Source organism: Entelurus aequoreus, unplaced genomic scaffold (assembly GCF_033978785.1).
Source record: "Entelurus aequoreus isolate RoL-2023_Sb unplaced genomic scaffold, RoL_Eaeq_v1.1 HiC_scaffold_49, whole genome shotgun sequence".
Classification (NCBI taxonomy): domain Eukaryota; kingdom Metazoa; phylum Chordata; class Actinopteri; order Syngnathiformes; family Syngnathidae; genus Entelurus; species Entelurus aequoreus.
The window spans coordinates 110,961-126,535 of NW_026907981.1; positions in this window are offsets into that span (position 1 = coordinate 110,961).

A 15,575-nucleotide genomic window follows, 5' to 3' on the forward strand; every position below is an offset into this window, starting at 1 on the left:
GGGGACCCTGTCGTAAAAATGCCAAAAAACGGACTTGCTTCAGCAGTACAATTCTGGTGCTGTAGTTGTAGGAGATGTCTCAAAACGTCATCAGGAGTCCCTACAAAACCTAAAAATGGCATAAAATGCTTTTTTTGGGAAAACTTTTTTTTTACAAAAAAAAATTCTAAAAAACGGACTTTCTTCAGCAGCACAATTCTGGTGCTGTAGTTGTAGGAGATGTCTCAAAACGTCATCAGGAGTCCCGACTAAACCCGTAAATGTAAGAAAATGTAAGAAAATGCTTTTTTTAAGAAAAACATTTTTTGCTAAAATGTCGTAAGGGGGGACCCTGTCGTAAAAATTCCAAAAAACTGACTTGCTTCAGCAGCACAATTCTGGTGCTGTAGTTGTAGGAGATGTCTCAAAACGTCATCAGGAGTCCCGACTAAACCCGTAAATGTAAGAAAATTTAAGAAAATGCATTTATTAAGAAAAATTATTTTTTGCTAAAATGTCGTAAGGGGGGACCCTGTCGTAAAAATGCCAAAAAACGGACTTGCTTCAGCAGTACAATTCTGGTGCTGTAGTTGTAGTAGATGTCTCAAAACGTCATCAGGAGTCCCGACAAAACCTAAAAATGGCATAAAATGCTTTTTTTTGGTAAACTTTTTTTTTACAAAAAAAAATTCAAAAAACAGACTTGCTTCAGCAGCACAATTCTGGTGCTGTAGTTGTAGGAGATGTCTCAAAACGTCATCAGGAGTCCCGACTAAACCCGTAAATGTAAGAAAATGTAAGAAAATGCATTTTTTACGAAAAACATTTTTTGCTAAAATGTCGTAAGGGGGGACCCTGTCGTAAAAATGCCAAAAAACGGACTTGCTTCAGCAGTACAATTCTGGTGCTGTAGTTGTAGGAGATGTCTCAAAACGTCATCAGGAGTCCCTACAAAACCTAAAAATGGCATAAAATGCTTTTTTTGGGAAAACTTTTTTTTTACAAAAATTTTTTCCAAAAAACGGACTTTCTTCAGCAGCACAATTCTGGTGCTGTAGTTGTAGGAGATGTCTCAAAACGTCATCAGGAGTCCCGACTAAACCCGTAAATGTAAGAAAATGTAAGAAAATGCATTTTTTAAGAAAAACATTTTTTGCTAAAATGTCGTAAGGGGGGGGACCCTGTCGTAAAAATGCCAAAAAACGGACTTGCTTCAGCAGTACAATTCTGGTGCTGTAGTTGTAGGAGATGTCTCAAAACGTCATCAGGAGTCCCTACAAAACCTAAAAATGGCATAAAATGCTTTTTTTGGGAAAACTTTTTTTTTACAAAAAAAAATTCAAAAAACAGACTTGCTTCAGCAGCACAATTCTGGTGCTGTAGTTGTAGGAGATGTCTCAAAACGTCATCAGGAGTCCCGACTAAACCCGTAAATGTAAGAAAATGTAAGAAAATGCATTTTTTACGAAAAACATCTTTTGCTAAAATGTCGTAAGGGGGGACCCTGTCGTAAAAATTCCAAAAAACTGACTTGCTTCAGCAGCACAATTCTGGTGCTGTAGTTGTAGGAGATGTCTCAAAACGTCATCAGGAGTCCCTACAAAACCTAAAAATGGCATAAAATGCTTTTTTTGGGAAAACTTTTTTTTTACAAATTTTTTTTCCAAAAAACGGACTTTCTTCAGCAGCACAATTCTGGTGCTGTAGTTGTAGGAGATGTCTCAAAACGTCATCAGGAGTCCCGACTAAACCCGTAAATGTAAGAAAATGTAAGAAAATGCATTTTTTAAGAAAAACATTTTTTGCTAAAATGTCGTAAGGGGGGACCCTGTCGTAAAAATGCCAAAAAACGGACTTGCTTCAGCAGTACAATTCTGGTGCTGTAGTTGTAGGAGATGTCTCAAAACGTCATCAGGAGTCCCTACAAAACCTAAAAATGGCATAAAATGCTTTTTTTGGGAAAACTTTTTTTTTACAAAAAAAAATTCAAAAAACAGACTTGCTTCAGCAGCACAATTCTGGTGCTGTAGTTGTAGGAGATGTCTCAAAACGTCATCAGGAGTCCCGACTAAACCCGTAAATTTAAGAAAATGTAAGAAATTGAGTTTTTTAAGAAAAACATTTTTTGCTAAAATGTCGTAAGGGGGGACCCTGTCGTAAAAATTCCAAAAAACTGACTTGCTTTAGCAGCACAATTCTGGTGCTGTATTTGTAGGAGATGTCTCAAAACGTCATCAGTAGTCCCTACAAAACCTAAAAATGGCATAAAATGCTTTTTTTGGGAAAACTTTTTTTTTACAAAAAAAAATTCTAAAAAACGGACTTTCTTCAGCAGCACAATTCTGGTGCTGTAGTTGTAGGAGATGTCTCAAAACGTCATCAGGAGTCTCGACTAAACCCGTAAATGTAAGAAAATGTAAGAAAATGCATTTTTTAAGAAAAACATTTTTTGCTAAAATGTCGTAAGGGGGGACCCTGTCGTAAAAATGCCAAAAAACTGACTTGCTTCAGCAGTACAATTCTGGTGCTGTAGTTGTAGGAGATGTCTCAAAACGTCATCAGGAGTCCCTACAAAACCTAAAAATGGCATAAAATGCTTTTTTTGGGAAAACTTTTTTTTTACAAAAAAAAATTCTAAAAAACGGACTTTCTTCAGCAGCACAATTCTGGTGCTGTAGTTGTAGGAGATGTCTCAAAACGTCATCAGGAGTCCCGACTAAACCCGTAAATGTAAGAAAATGTAAGAAAATGCATTTTTTAAGAAAAACATTTTTTGCTAAAATGTCGTAAGGGGGGACCCTGTCGTAAAAATTCCAAAAAACTGACTTGCTTCAGCAGCACAATTCTGGTGCTGTAGTTGTAGGAGATGTATTAAAATGTGATCAGGAGTCCCTACAAAACCTAAAAATGGCATAAAATGCTTTTTTTGGGGAAACTTTTTTTTTACAAAAAAAAATTCAAAAAACAGACTTGCTTCAGCAGCACAATTCTGGTGCTGTAGTTGTAGGAGATGTCTCAAAACGTCATCAGGAGTCCCGACTAAACCCGTAAATGTAAGAAAATGTAAGAAAATGCATTTTTTAAGAAAAACATTTTTTGCTAAAATGTCGTAAGGGGGGACCCTGTCGTAAAAATGCCAAAAAACGGACTTGCTTCAGCAGTACAATTCTGGTGCTGTAGTTGTAGGAGATGTCTCAAAACGTCATCAGGAGTCCCTACAAAACCTAAAAATGGCATAAAATGCTTTTTTTGGGAAAACTTTTTTTTTACAAAAATTTTTTCCAAAAAACGGACTTTCTTCAGCAGCACAATTCTGGTGCTGTAGTTGTAGGAGATGTCTCAAAACGTCATCAGGAGTCCCGACTAAACCCGTAAATGTAAGAAAATGTAAGAAAATGCATTTTTTACGAAAAACATCTTTTGCTAAAATGTCGTAAGGGGGGACCCTGTCGTAAAAATTCCAAAAAACTGACTTGCTTCAGCAGTACAATTCTGGTGCTGTAGTTGTAGGAGATGTCTCAAAACGTCATCAGGAGTCCCTACAAAACCTAAAAATGGCATAAAATGCTTTTTTTGGGGAAACTTTTTTTTTTACAAAAAAAAATTCAAAAAACAGACTTGCTTCAGCAGCACAATTCTGGTGCTGTAGTTGTAGGAGATGTCTCAAAACGTCATCAGGAGTCCCGACTAAACCCGTAAATGTAAGAAAATGTAAGAAAATGCATTTTTTACGAAAAACATTTTTTGCTAAAATGTCGTAAGGGGGGACCCTGTCGTAAAAATGCCAAAAAACTGACTTGCTTCAGCAGTACAATTCTGGTGCTGTAGTTGTAGTAGATGTCTCAAAACGTCATCAGGAGTCCCTACAAAACCTAAAAATGGCATAAAATGCTTTTTTTGGTAAACTTTTTTTTTACAAAAAAAAATTCAAAAAACAGACTTGCTTCAGCAGCACAATTCTGGTGCTGTAGTTGTAGGAGATGTCTCAAAACGTCATCAGGAGTCCCGACTAAACCCGTAAATGTAAGAAAATGTAAGAAAATGCACTTTTTACGAAAAACATTTTTTGCTAAAATGTCGTAAGGGGGGACCCTGTCGTAAAAATGCCAAAAAACGGACTTGCTTCAGCAGCACAATTCTGGTGCTGTAGTTGTAGGAGATGTCTCAAAACGTCATCAGGAGTCCCTACAAAACCTAAAAATGGCATAAAATGCTTTTTTTGGGAAAACTTTTTTTTTACAAAAAAAAATTCTAAAAAACGGACTTGCTTCAGCAGCACAATTCTGGTGCTGTAGTTGTAGGAGATGTCTCAAAACGTCATCAGGAGTCCCGACTAAACCCGTAAATGTAAGAAAATGTAAGAAAATGCATTTTTTAAGAAAAACATTTTTTGCTAAAATGTCGTAAGGGGGGATCGTAAAAATGCCAAAAAACTGACTTGCTTCAGCAGTACAATTCTGGTGCTGTAGTTGTAGGAGATGTCTCAAAATGTCATCAGGAGTCCCTATAAAACCTAAAAATGGCATAAAATGCTTTTTTTGGGAAAACTTTTTTTTTACAAAAAAAAATTCTAAAAAACGGACTTTCTTCAGCAGCACAATTCTGGTGCTGTAGTTGTAGGAGATGTCTCAAAACGTCATCAGGAGTCCCGACTAAACCCGTAAATGTAAGAAAATGCATTTTTTAAGAAAAACATTTTTTGCTAAAATGTCGTAAGGGGGGACCCTGTCGTAAAAATGCCAAAAAACGGACTTGCTTCAGCAGTACAATTCTGGTGCTGTAGTTGTAGGAGATGTCTCAAAACGTCATCAGGAGTCCCTACAAAACCTAAAAATGGCATAAAATGCTTTTTTTGGGAAAACTTTTTTTTTACAAAAAAAAATTCAAAAAACAGACTTGCTTCAGCAGCACAATTCTGGTGCTGTAGTTGTAGGAGATGTCTCAAAACGTCATCAGGAGTCCCGACTAAACCCGTAAATGTAAGAAAATGCATTTTTTACGAAAAACATTTTTTGCTAAAATGTCGTAAGGGGGGACCCTGTCGTAAAAATGCCAAAAAACTGACTTGCTTCAGCAGTACAATTCTGGTGCTGTAGTTGTAGGAGATGTCTCAAAACGTCATCGGGAGTCCCTACAAAACCTAAAAATGGCATAAAATGCTTTTTTTGGGGAAACTTTTTTTTTACAAAAAAAAATTCAAAAAACAGACTTGCTTCAGCAGCACAATTCTGGTGCTGTAGTTGTAGGAGATGTCTCAAAACGTCATCAGGAGTCCCGACTAAACCCGTAAATGTAAGAAAATGTAAGAAAATGCATTTTTTACGAAAAACATTTTTTGCTAAAATGTCGTAAGGGGGGACCCTGTCGTAAAAATGCCAAAAAACGGACTTGCTTCAGCAGTACAATTCTGGTGCTGTAGTTGTAGGAGATGTCTCAAAACGTCATCAGGAGTCCCTACAAAACCTAAAAATGGCATAAAATGCTTTTTTTGGGAAAACTTTTTTTTTACAAAAAAAAATTCTAAAAAACGGACTTGCTTCAGCAGCACAATTCTGGTGCTGTAGTTGTAGGAGATGTCTCAAAACGTCATCAGGAGTCCCGACTAAACCCGTAAATGTAAGAAAATGTAAGAAAATGCATTTTTTACGAAAAACATTTTTTGCTAAAATGTCGTAAGGGGGGACCCTGTCGTAAAAATTCCAAAAAACTGACTTGCTTCAGCAGCACAATTCTGGTGCTGTAGTTGTAGGAGATGTCTCAAAACGTCATCAAGAGTCCCTACAAAACCTAAAAATGGCATAAAATGCTTTTTTTGGGAAAACTTTTTTTTTACAAAAAAAAATTCCAAAAAACGGACTTTCTTCAGCAGCACAATTCTGGTGCTGTAGTTGTAGGAGATGTCTCAAAACGTCATCAGGAGTCCCGACTAAACCCGTAAATGTAAGAAAATGTAAGAAAATGCATTTTTTAAGAAAAACATTTTTTGCTAAAATGTCGTAAGGGGGGATCGTAAAAATGCCAAAAAACTGACTTGCTTCAGCAGTACAATTCTGGTGCTGTAGTTGTAGGAGATGTCTCAAAACGTCATCAGGAGTCCCTATAAAACCTAAAAATGGCATAAAATGCTTTTTTTGGGAAAACTTTTTTTTTACAAAAAAAAATTCTAAAAAACGGACTTTCTTCAGCAGCACAATTCTGGTGCTGTAGTTGTAGGAGATGTCTCAAAACGTCATCAGGAGTCCCGACTAAACCCGTAAATGTAAGAAAATGCATTTTTTAAGAAAAACATTTTTTGCTAAAATGTCGTAAGGGGGGACCCTGTCGTAAAAATGCCAAAAAACTGACTTGCTTCAGCAGTACAATTCTGGTGCTGTAGTTGTAGGAGATGTCTCAAAACGTCATCAGGAGTCCCTACAAAACCTAAAAATGGCATAAAATGCTTTTTTTGGGAAAACTTTTTTTTTACAAAAAAAAATTCAAAAAACAGACTTGCTTCAGCAGCACAATTCTGGTGCTGTAGTTGTAGGAGATGTCTCAAAACGTCATCAGGAGTCCCGACTAAACCCGTAAATGTAAGAAAATGTAAGAAAATGCATTTTTTAAGAAAAACATTTTTTGCGAAAATGTCGTAAGGGGGGACCCTGTCGTAAAAATGCCAAAAAACTGACTTGCTTCAGCAGTACAATTCTGGTGCTGTAGTTGTAGGAGATGTCTCAAAACGTCATCAGGAGTCCCTACAAAACCTAAAAATGGCATAAAATGCTTTTTTTGGGAAAACTTTTTTTTTACAAAAAAAAATTCAAAAAACAGACTTGCTTCAGCAGCACAATTCTGGTGCTGTAGTTGTAGGAGATGTCTCAAAACGTCATCAGGAGTCCCGACTAAACCCGTAAATGTAAGAAAATGTAAGAAAATGCATTTTTTAAGAAAAACATTTTTTGCTAAAATGTCGTAAGGGGGGACCCTGTCGTAAAAATTCCAAAAAACTGACTTGCTTCAGCAGCACAATTCTGGTGCTGTAGTTGTAGGAGATGTCTCAAAACGTCATCAGGAGTCCCTACAAAACCTAAAAATGGCATAAAATGCTTTTTTTGGGAAAACTTTTTTTTTACAAAAAAAAATTCCAAAAAACGGACTTTCTTCAGCAGCACAATTCTGGTGCTGTAGTTGTAGGAGATGTCTCAAAACGTCATCAGGAGTCCCGACTAAACCCGTAAATGTAAGAAAATGTAAGAAAATGCATTTTTTAAGAAAAACATTTTTCGCTAAAATGTCGTAAGGGGGGACCCTGTCGTAAAAATGCCAAAAAACGGACTTGCTTCAGCAGTACAATTCTGGTGCTGTAGTTGTAGTAGATGTCTCAAAACGTCATCAGGAGTCCCGACAAAACCTAAAAATGGCATAAAATGCTTTTTTTGGTAAACTTTTTTTTTACAAAAAAAAATTCAAAAAACAGACTTGCTTCAGCAGCACAATTCTGGTGCTGTAGTTGTAGGAGATGTCTCAAAACGTCATCAGGAGTCCCGACTAAACCCGTAAATGTAAGAAAATGTAAGAAAATGCATTTTTTACGAAAAACATTTTTTGCTAAAATGTCGTAAGGGGGGACCCTGTCGTAAAAATGCCAAAAAACGGACTTGCTTCAGCAGTACAATTCTGGTGCTGTAGTTGTAGGAGATGTCTCAAAACGTCATCAGGAGTCCCTACAAAACCTAAAAATGGCATAAAATGCTTTTTTTGGGAAAACTTTTTTTTTACAAAATTTTTTTCCAAAAAACGGACTTTCTTCAGCAGCACAATTCTGGTGCTGTAGTTGTAGGAGATGTCTCAAAACGTCATCAGGAGTCCCGACTAAACCCGTAAATGTAAGAAAATGTAAGAAAATGCATTTTTTAAGAAAAACATTTTTTGCTAAAATGTCGTAAGGGGGGACCCTGTCGTAAAAATGCCAAAAAACGGACTTGCTTCAGCAGTACAATTCTGGTGCTGTAGTTGTAGGAGATGTCTCAAAACGTCATCAGGAGTCCCTACAAAACCTAAAAATGGCATAAAATGCTTTTTTTGGGAAAACTTTTTTTTTACAAAAAAAAATTCAAAAAACAGACTTGCTTCAGCAGCACAATTCTGGTGCTGTAGTTGTAGGAGATGTCTCAAAACGTCATCAGGAGTCCCGACTAAACCCGTAAATGTAAGAAAATGCATTTTTTACGAAAAACATTTTTTGCTAAAATGTCGTAAGGGGGGACCCTGTCGTAAAAATGCCAAAAAACTGACTTGCTTCAGCAGTACAATTCTGGTGCTGTAGTTGTAGGAGATGTCTCAAAACGTCATCGGGAGTCCCTACAAAACCTAAAAATGGCATAAAATGCTTTTTTTGGGGAAACTTTTTTTTTACAAAAAAAAATTCAAAAAACAGACTTGCTTCAGCAGCACAATTCTGGTGCTGTAGTTGTAGGAGATGTCTCAAAACGTCATCAGGAGTCCCGACTAAACCCGTAAATGTAAGAAAATGTAAGAAAATGCATTTTTTACGAAAAACATTTTTTGCTAAAATGTCGTAAGGGGGGACCCTGTCGTAAAAATGCCAAAAAACGGACTTGCTTCAGCAGTACAATTCTGGTGCTGTAGTTGTAGGAGATGTCTCAAAACGTCATCAGGAGTCCCTACAAAACCTAAAAATGGCATAAAATGCTTTTTTTGGGAAAACTTTTTTTTTACAAAAAAAAATTCTAAAAAACGGACTTGCTTCAGCAGCACAATTCTGGTGCTGTAGTTGTAGGAGATGTCTCAAAACGTCATCAGGAGTCCCGACTAAACCCGTAAATGTAAGAAAATGTAAGAAAATGCATTTTTTAAGAAAAACATTTTTTGCTAAAATGTCGTAAGGGGGGACCCTGTCGTAAAAATTCCAAAAAACTGACTTGCTTCAGCAGCACAATTCTGGTGCTGTAGTTGTAGGAGATGTCTCAAAACGTCATCAAGAGTCCCTACAAAACCTAAAAATGGCATAAAATGCTTTTTTTGGGAAAACTTTTTTTTTACAAAAAAAAATTCCAAAAAACGGACTTTCTTCAGCAGCACAATTCTGGTGCTGTAGTTGTAGGAGATGTCTCAAAACGTCATCAGGAGTCCCGACTAAACCCGTAAATGTAAGAAAATGTAAGAAAATGCATTTTTTAAGAAAAACATTTTTTGCTAAAATGTCGTAAGGGGGGACCCTGCCGTAAAAATGCCAAAAAACGGACTTGCTTCAGCAGTACAATTCTGGTGCTGTAGTTGTAGGAGATGTCTCAAAACGTCATCAGGAGTCCCGACTAAACCCGAAAATGTAAGAAAATGCATTTTTTACGAAAAACATTTTTTGCTAAAATGTCGTAAGGGGGGACCCTGTCGTAAAAATTCCAAAAAACTGACTTGCTTCAGCAGCACAATTCTGGTGCTGTAGTTGTAGGAGATGTCTTAAAACGTCATCAGGAGTCCCTACAAAACCTAAAAATGGCATAAAATGCTTTTTTTGGGAAAACTTTTTTTTTACAAAAAAAAATTCAAAAAACAGACTTGCTTCAGCAGCACAATTCTGGTGCTGTAGTTGTAGGAGATGTCTCAAAACGTCATCAGGAGTCCCGACTAAACCCGTAAATGTAAGAAAATGTAAGAAAATGCATTTTTTAAGAAAAACATTTTTTGCTAAAATGTCGTAAGGGGGGACCCTGTCGTAAAAATGCCAAAAAACTGACTTGCTTCAGCAGTACAATTCTGGTGCTGTAGTTGTAGGAGATGTCTCAAAACGTCATCAGGAGTCCCTACAAAACCTAAAAATGGCATAAAATGCTTTTTTTGGGAAAACTTTTTTTTTACAAAAAAAAATTCAAAAAACAGACTTGCTTCAGCAGCACAATTCTGGTGCTGTAGTTGTAGGAGATGTCTCAAAACGTCATCAGGAGTCCCGACTAAACCCGTAAATGTAAGAAAATGTAAGAAAATGCATTTTTTAAGAAAAACATTTTTTGCTAAAATGTCGTAAGGGGGGACCCTGTCGTAAAAATGCCAAAAAACCGACTTGCTTCAGCAGTACAATTCTGGTGCTGTAGTTGTAGGAGATGTCTCAAAACGTCATCAGGAGTCCCGACTAAACCCGTAAATGTAAGAAAATGTAAGAAAATGCATTTTTTACGAAAAACATTTTTTGCTAAAATGTTGTAAGGGGGGACCCTGTCGTAAAAATTCCAAAAAACTGACTTGCTTCAGCAGCACAATTCTGGTGCTGTAGTTGTAGGAGATGTATTAAAATGTGATCAGGAGTCCCTACAAAACCTAAAAATGGCATAAAATGCTTTTTTTGGGGAAACTTTTTTTTTACAAAAAAAAATTCAAAAAACAGACTTGCTTCAGCAGCACAATTCTGGTGCTGTAGTTGTAGGAGATGTCTCAAAACGTCATCAGGAGTCCCGACTAAACCCGTAAATGTAAGAAAATGTAAGAAAATGCATTTTTTAAGAAAAACATTTTTTGCTAAAATGTCGTAAGGGGGGCCCTGTCGTAAAAATGCCAAAAAACGGACTTGCTTCAGCAGTACAATTCTGGTGCTGTAGTTGTAGGAGATGTCTCAAAACGTCATCAGGAGTCCCTACAAAACCTAAAAATGGCATAAAATGCTTTTTTTGGGAAAACTTTTTTTTTACAAAAAAAAATTCTAAAAAACGGACTTGCTTCAGCAGCACAATTCTGGTGCTGTAGTTGTAGGAGATGTCTCAAAACGTCATCAGGAGTCCCGACTAAACCCGTAAATGTAAGAAAATGCATTTTTTACGAAAAACATCTTTTGCTAAAATGTCGTAAGGGGGGACCCTGTCGTAAAAATTCCAAAAAACTGACTTGCTTCAGCAGCACAATTCTGGTGCTGTAGTTGTAGGAGATGTCTCAAAACGTCATCAGGAGTCCCTACAAAACCTAAAAATGGCATAAAATGCTTTTTTTGGGAAAACTTTTTTTTTACAAAAAAATTTTCCAAAAAACGGACTTTCTTCAGCAGCACAATTCTGGTGCTGTAGTTGTAGGAGATGTCTCAAAACGTCATCAGGAGTCCCGACTAAACCCGTAAATGTAAGAAAATGTAAGAAAATGCATTTTTTAAGAAAAACATTTTTTGCTAAAATGTCGTAAGGGGGGACCCTGTCGTAAAAATGCCAAAAAACGGACTTGCTTCAGCAGTACAATTCTGGTGCTGTAGTTGTAGTAGATGTCTCAAAACGTCATCAGGAGTCCCGACAAAACCTAAAAATGGCATAAAATGCTTTTTTTGGTAAACTTTTTTTTTACAAAAAAAAATTCAAAAAACAGACTTGCTTCAGCAGCACAATTCTGGTGCTGTAGTTGTAGGAGATGTCTCAAAACGTCATCAGGAGTCCCGACTAAACCCGCAAATGTAAGAAAATGTAAGAAAATGCATTTTTTACGAAAAACATTTTTTGCTAAAATGTCGTAAGGGGGGACCCTGTCGTAAAAATGCCAAAAAACGGACTTGCTTCAGCAGTACAATTCTGGTGCTGTAGTTGTAGGAGATGTCTCAAAACGTCATCAGGAGTCCCTACAAAACCTAAAAATGGCATAAAATGCTTTTTTTGGGAAAACTTTTTTTTTACAAAATTTTTTTCCAAAAAACGGACTTTCTTCAGCAGCACAATTCTGGTGCTGTAGTTGTAGGAGATGTCTCAAAACGTCATCAGGAGTCCCGACTAAACCCGTAAATGTAAGAAAATGTAAGAAAATGCATTTTTTAAGAAAAACATTTTTTGCTAAAATGTCGTAAGGGGGGACCCTGTCGTAAAAATGCCAAAAAACGGACTTGCTTCAGCAGTACAATTCTGGTGCTGTAGTTGTAGTAGATGTCTCAAAACGTCATCAGGAGTCCCTACAAAACCTAAAAATGGCATAAAATGCTTTTTTTGGTAAACTTTTTTTTTACAAAAAAAAATTCAAAAAACAGACTTGCTTCAGCAGCACAATTCTGGTGCTGTAGTTGTAGGAGATGTCTCAAAACGTCATCAGGAGTCCCGACTAAACCCGTAAATGTAAGAAAATGTAAGAAAATGCATTTTTTACGAAAAACATTTTTTGCTAAAATGTCGTAAGGGGGGACCCTGTCGTAAAAATTCCAAAAAACTGACTTGCTTCAGCAGCACAATTCTGGTGCTGTATTTGTAGGAGATGTCTCAAAACGTCATCAGTAGTCCCTACAAAACCTAAAAATGGCATAAAATGCTTTTTTTGGGAAAACTTTTTTTTTACAAAAAAAAATTCTAAAAAACGGACTTGCTTCAGCAGCACAATTCTGGTGCTGTAGTTGTAGGAGATGTCTCAAAACGTCATCAGGAGTCCCGACTAAACCCGTAAATGTAAGAAAATGTAAGAAAATGCATTTTTTAAGAAAAACATTTTTTGCTAAAATGTCGTAAGGGGGGACCCTGTCGTAAAAATTCCAAAAAACTGACTTGCTTCAGCAGCACAATTCTGGTGCTGTAGTTGTAGGAGATGTCTCAAAACGTCATCAGGAGTCCCTACAAAACCTAAAAATGGCATAAAATGCTTTTTTTGGGAAAACTTTTTTTTTACAAAAAAAATTTCCAAAAAACGGACTTTCTTCAGCAGCACAATTCTGGTGCTGTAGTTGTAGGAGATGTCTCAAAACGTCATCAGGAGTCCCGACTAAACCCGTAAATGTAAGAAAATGTAAGAAAATGCATTTTTTAAGAAAAACATTTTTTGCTAAAATGTCGTAAGGGGGGATCGTAAAAATGCCAAAAAACTGACTTGCTTCAGCAGTACAATTCTGGTGCTGTAGTTGTAGGAGATGTCTCAAAACGTCATCAGGAGTCCCTATAAAACCTAAAAATGGCATAAAATGCTTTTTTTGGGAAAACTTTTTTTTTACAAAAAAAAATTCTAAAAAACGGACTTTCTTCAGCAGCACAATTCTGGTGCTGTAGTTGTAGGAGATGTCTCAAAACGTCATCAGGAGTCCCGACTAAACCCGTAAATGTAAGAAAATGCATTTTTTAAGAAAAACATTTTTTGCTAAAATGTCGTAAGGGGGGACCCTGTCGTAAAAATGCCAAAAAACTGACTTGCTTCAGCAGTACAATTCTGGTGCTGTAGTTGTAGGAGATGTCTCAAAACGTCATCAGGAGTCCCGACTAAACCCGTAAATGTAAGAAAATGTAAGAAAATGCATTTTTTAAGAAAAACATTTTTTGCTAAAATGTCGTAAGGGGGGACCCTGTCGTAAAAATGCCAAAAAACTGACTTGCTTCAGCAGTACAATTCTGGTGCTGTAGTTGTAGGAGATGTCTCAAAACGTCATCAGGAGTCCCTACAAAACCTAAAAATGGCATAAAATGCTTTTTTTGGGAAAACTTTTTTTTTTACAAAAAAAAATTCAAAAAACAGACTTGCTTCAGCAGCACAATTCTGGTGCTGTAGTTGTAGGAGATGTCTCAAAACGTCATCAGGAGTCCCGACTAAACCCGTAAATGTAAGAAAATGTAAGAAAATGCATTTTTTAAGAAAAACATTTTTTGCTAAAATGTCGTAAGGGGGGACCCTGTCGTAAAAATGCCAAAAAACCGACTTGCTTCAGCAGTACAATTCTGGTGCTGTAGTTGTAGGAGATGTCTCAAAACGTCATCAGGAGTCCCGACTAAACCCGTAAATGTAAGAAAATGTAAGAAAATGCATTTTTTACGAAAAACATTTTTTGCTAAAATGTCGTAAGGGGGGACCCTGTCGTAAAAATTCCAAAAAACTGACTTGCTTCAGCAGCACAATTCTGGTGCTGTAGTTGTAGGAGATGTCTTAAAACGTCATCAGGAGTCCCTACAAAACCTAAAAATGGCATAAAATGCTTTTTTTGGGAAAACTTTTTTTTTACAAAAAAAAATTCTAAAAAACGGACTTTCTTCAGCAGCACAATTCTGGTGCTGTAGTTGTAGGAGATGTCTCAAAACGTCATCAGGAGTCCCGACTAAACCCGTAAATGTAAGAAAATGTAAGAAAATGTAAGAAAATGCATTTTTTAAGAAAAACATTTTTTGCTAAAATGTCGTAAGGGGGGACCCTGTCGTAAAAATTCCAAAAAACTGACTTGCTTCAGCAGCACAATTCTGGTGCTGTATTTGTAGGAGATGTCTCAAAACGTCATCAGTAGTCCCGACTAAACCCGAAAATGTAAGAAAATGCATTTTTTACGAAAAACATTTTTTGCTAAAATGTCGTAAGGGGGGACCCTGTCGTAAAAATGCCAAAAAACTGACTTGCTTCAGCAGTACAATTCTGGTGCTGTAGTTGTAGGAGATGTCTCAAAACGTCATCAGGAGTCCCTACAAAACCTAAAAATGGCATAAAATGCTTTTTTTTGGGAAAACTTTTTTTTTACAAAAAAAAATTCCAAAAAACGGACTTGCTTCAGCAGCACAATTCTGGTGCTGTAGTTGTAGGAGATGTCTCAAAACGTCATCAGGAGTCCCGACTAAACCCGTAAATGTAAGAAAATGTAAGAAAATGCATTTTTTACGAAAAACATTTTTTGCTAAAATGTCGTAAGGGGGGACCCTGTCGTAAAAATTCCAAAAAACTGACTTGCTTCAGCAGCACAATTCTGGTGCTGTAGTTGTAGGAGATGTCTCAAAACGTCATCAGGAGTCCCTACAAAACCTAAAAATGGCATAAAATGCTTTTTTTGGGAAAACTTTTTTTTTTACAAAAAAAAATTCCAAAAAACGGACTTTCTTCAGCAGCACAATTCTGGTGCTGTAGTTGTAGGAGATGTCTCAAAACGTCATCAGGAGTCCCGACTAAACCCGTAAATGTAAGAAAATGCATTTTTTAAGAAAAACATTTTTTGCTAAAATGTCGTAAGGGGGGACCCTGTCGTAAAAATGCCAAAAAACGGACTTGCTTCAGCAGTACAATTCTGGTGCTGTAGTTGTAGGAGATGTCTCAAAACGTCATCAGGAGTCCCTACAAAACCTAAAAATGGCATAAAATGCTTTTTTTGGGAAAACTTTTTTTTTACAAAAAAAAATTCTAAAAAACGGACTTGCTTCAGCAGCACAATTCTGGTGCTGTAGTTGTAGGAGATGTCTCAAAACGTCATCAGGAGTCCCGACTAAACCCGTAAATGTAAGAAAATGTAAGAAAAGGCATTTTTTACGAAAAACATCTTTTGCTAAAATGTCGTAAGGGGGGACCCTGTCGTAAAAATTCCAAAAAACTGACTTGCTTCAGCAGCACAATTCTGGTGCTGTAGTTGTAGGAGATGTCTCAAAACGTCATCAGGAGTCCCTACAAAACCTAAAAATGGCATAAAATGCTTTTTTTGGGAAAACTTTTTTTTTACAAAAAAAATTTCCAAAAAACGGACTTTCTTCAGCAGCACAATTCTGGTGCTGTAGTTGTAGGAGATGTCTCAAAACGTCATCAGGAGTCCCGACTAAACCCGTAAATGTAAGAAAATGTAAGAAAATGCATTTTTTAAGAAAAACATTTTTTGCTAAAATGTCGTAAGGGGGGACCCTGTCGTAAAAATTCCAAAAAACTGA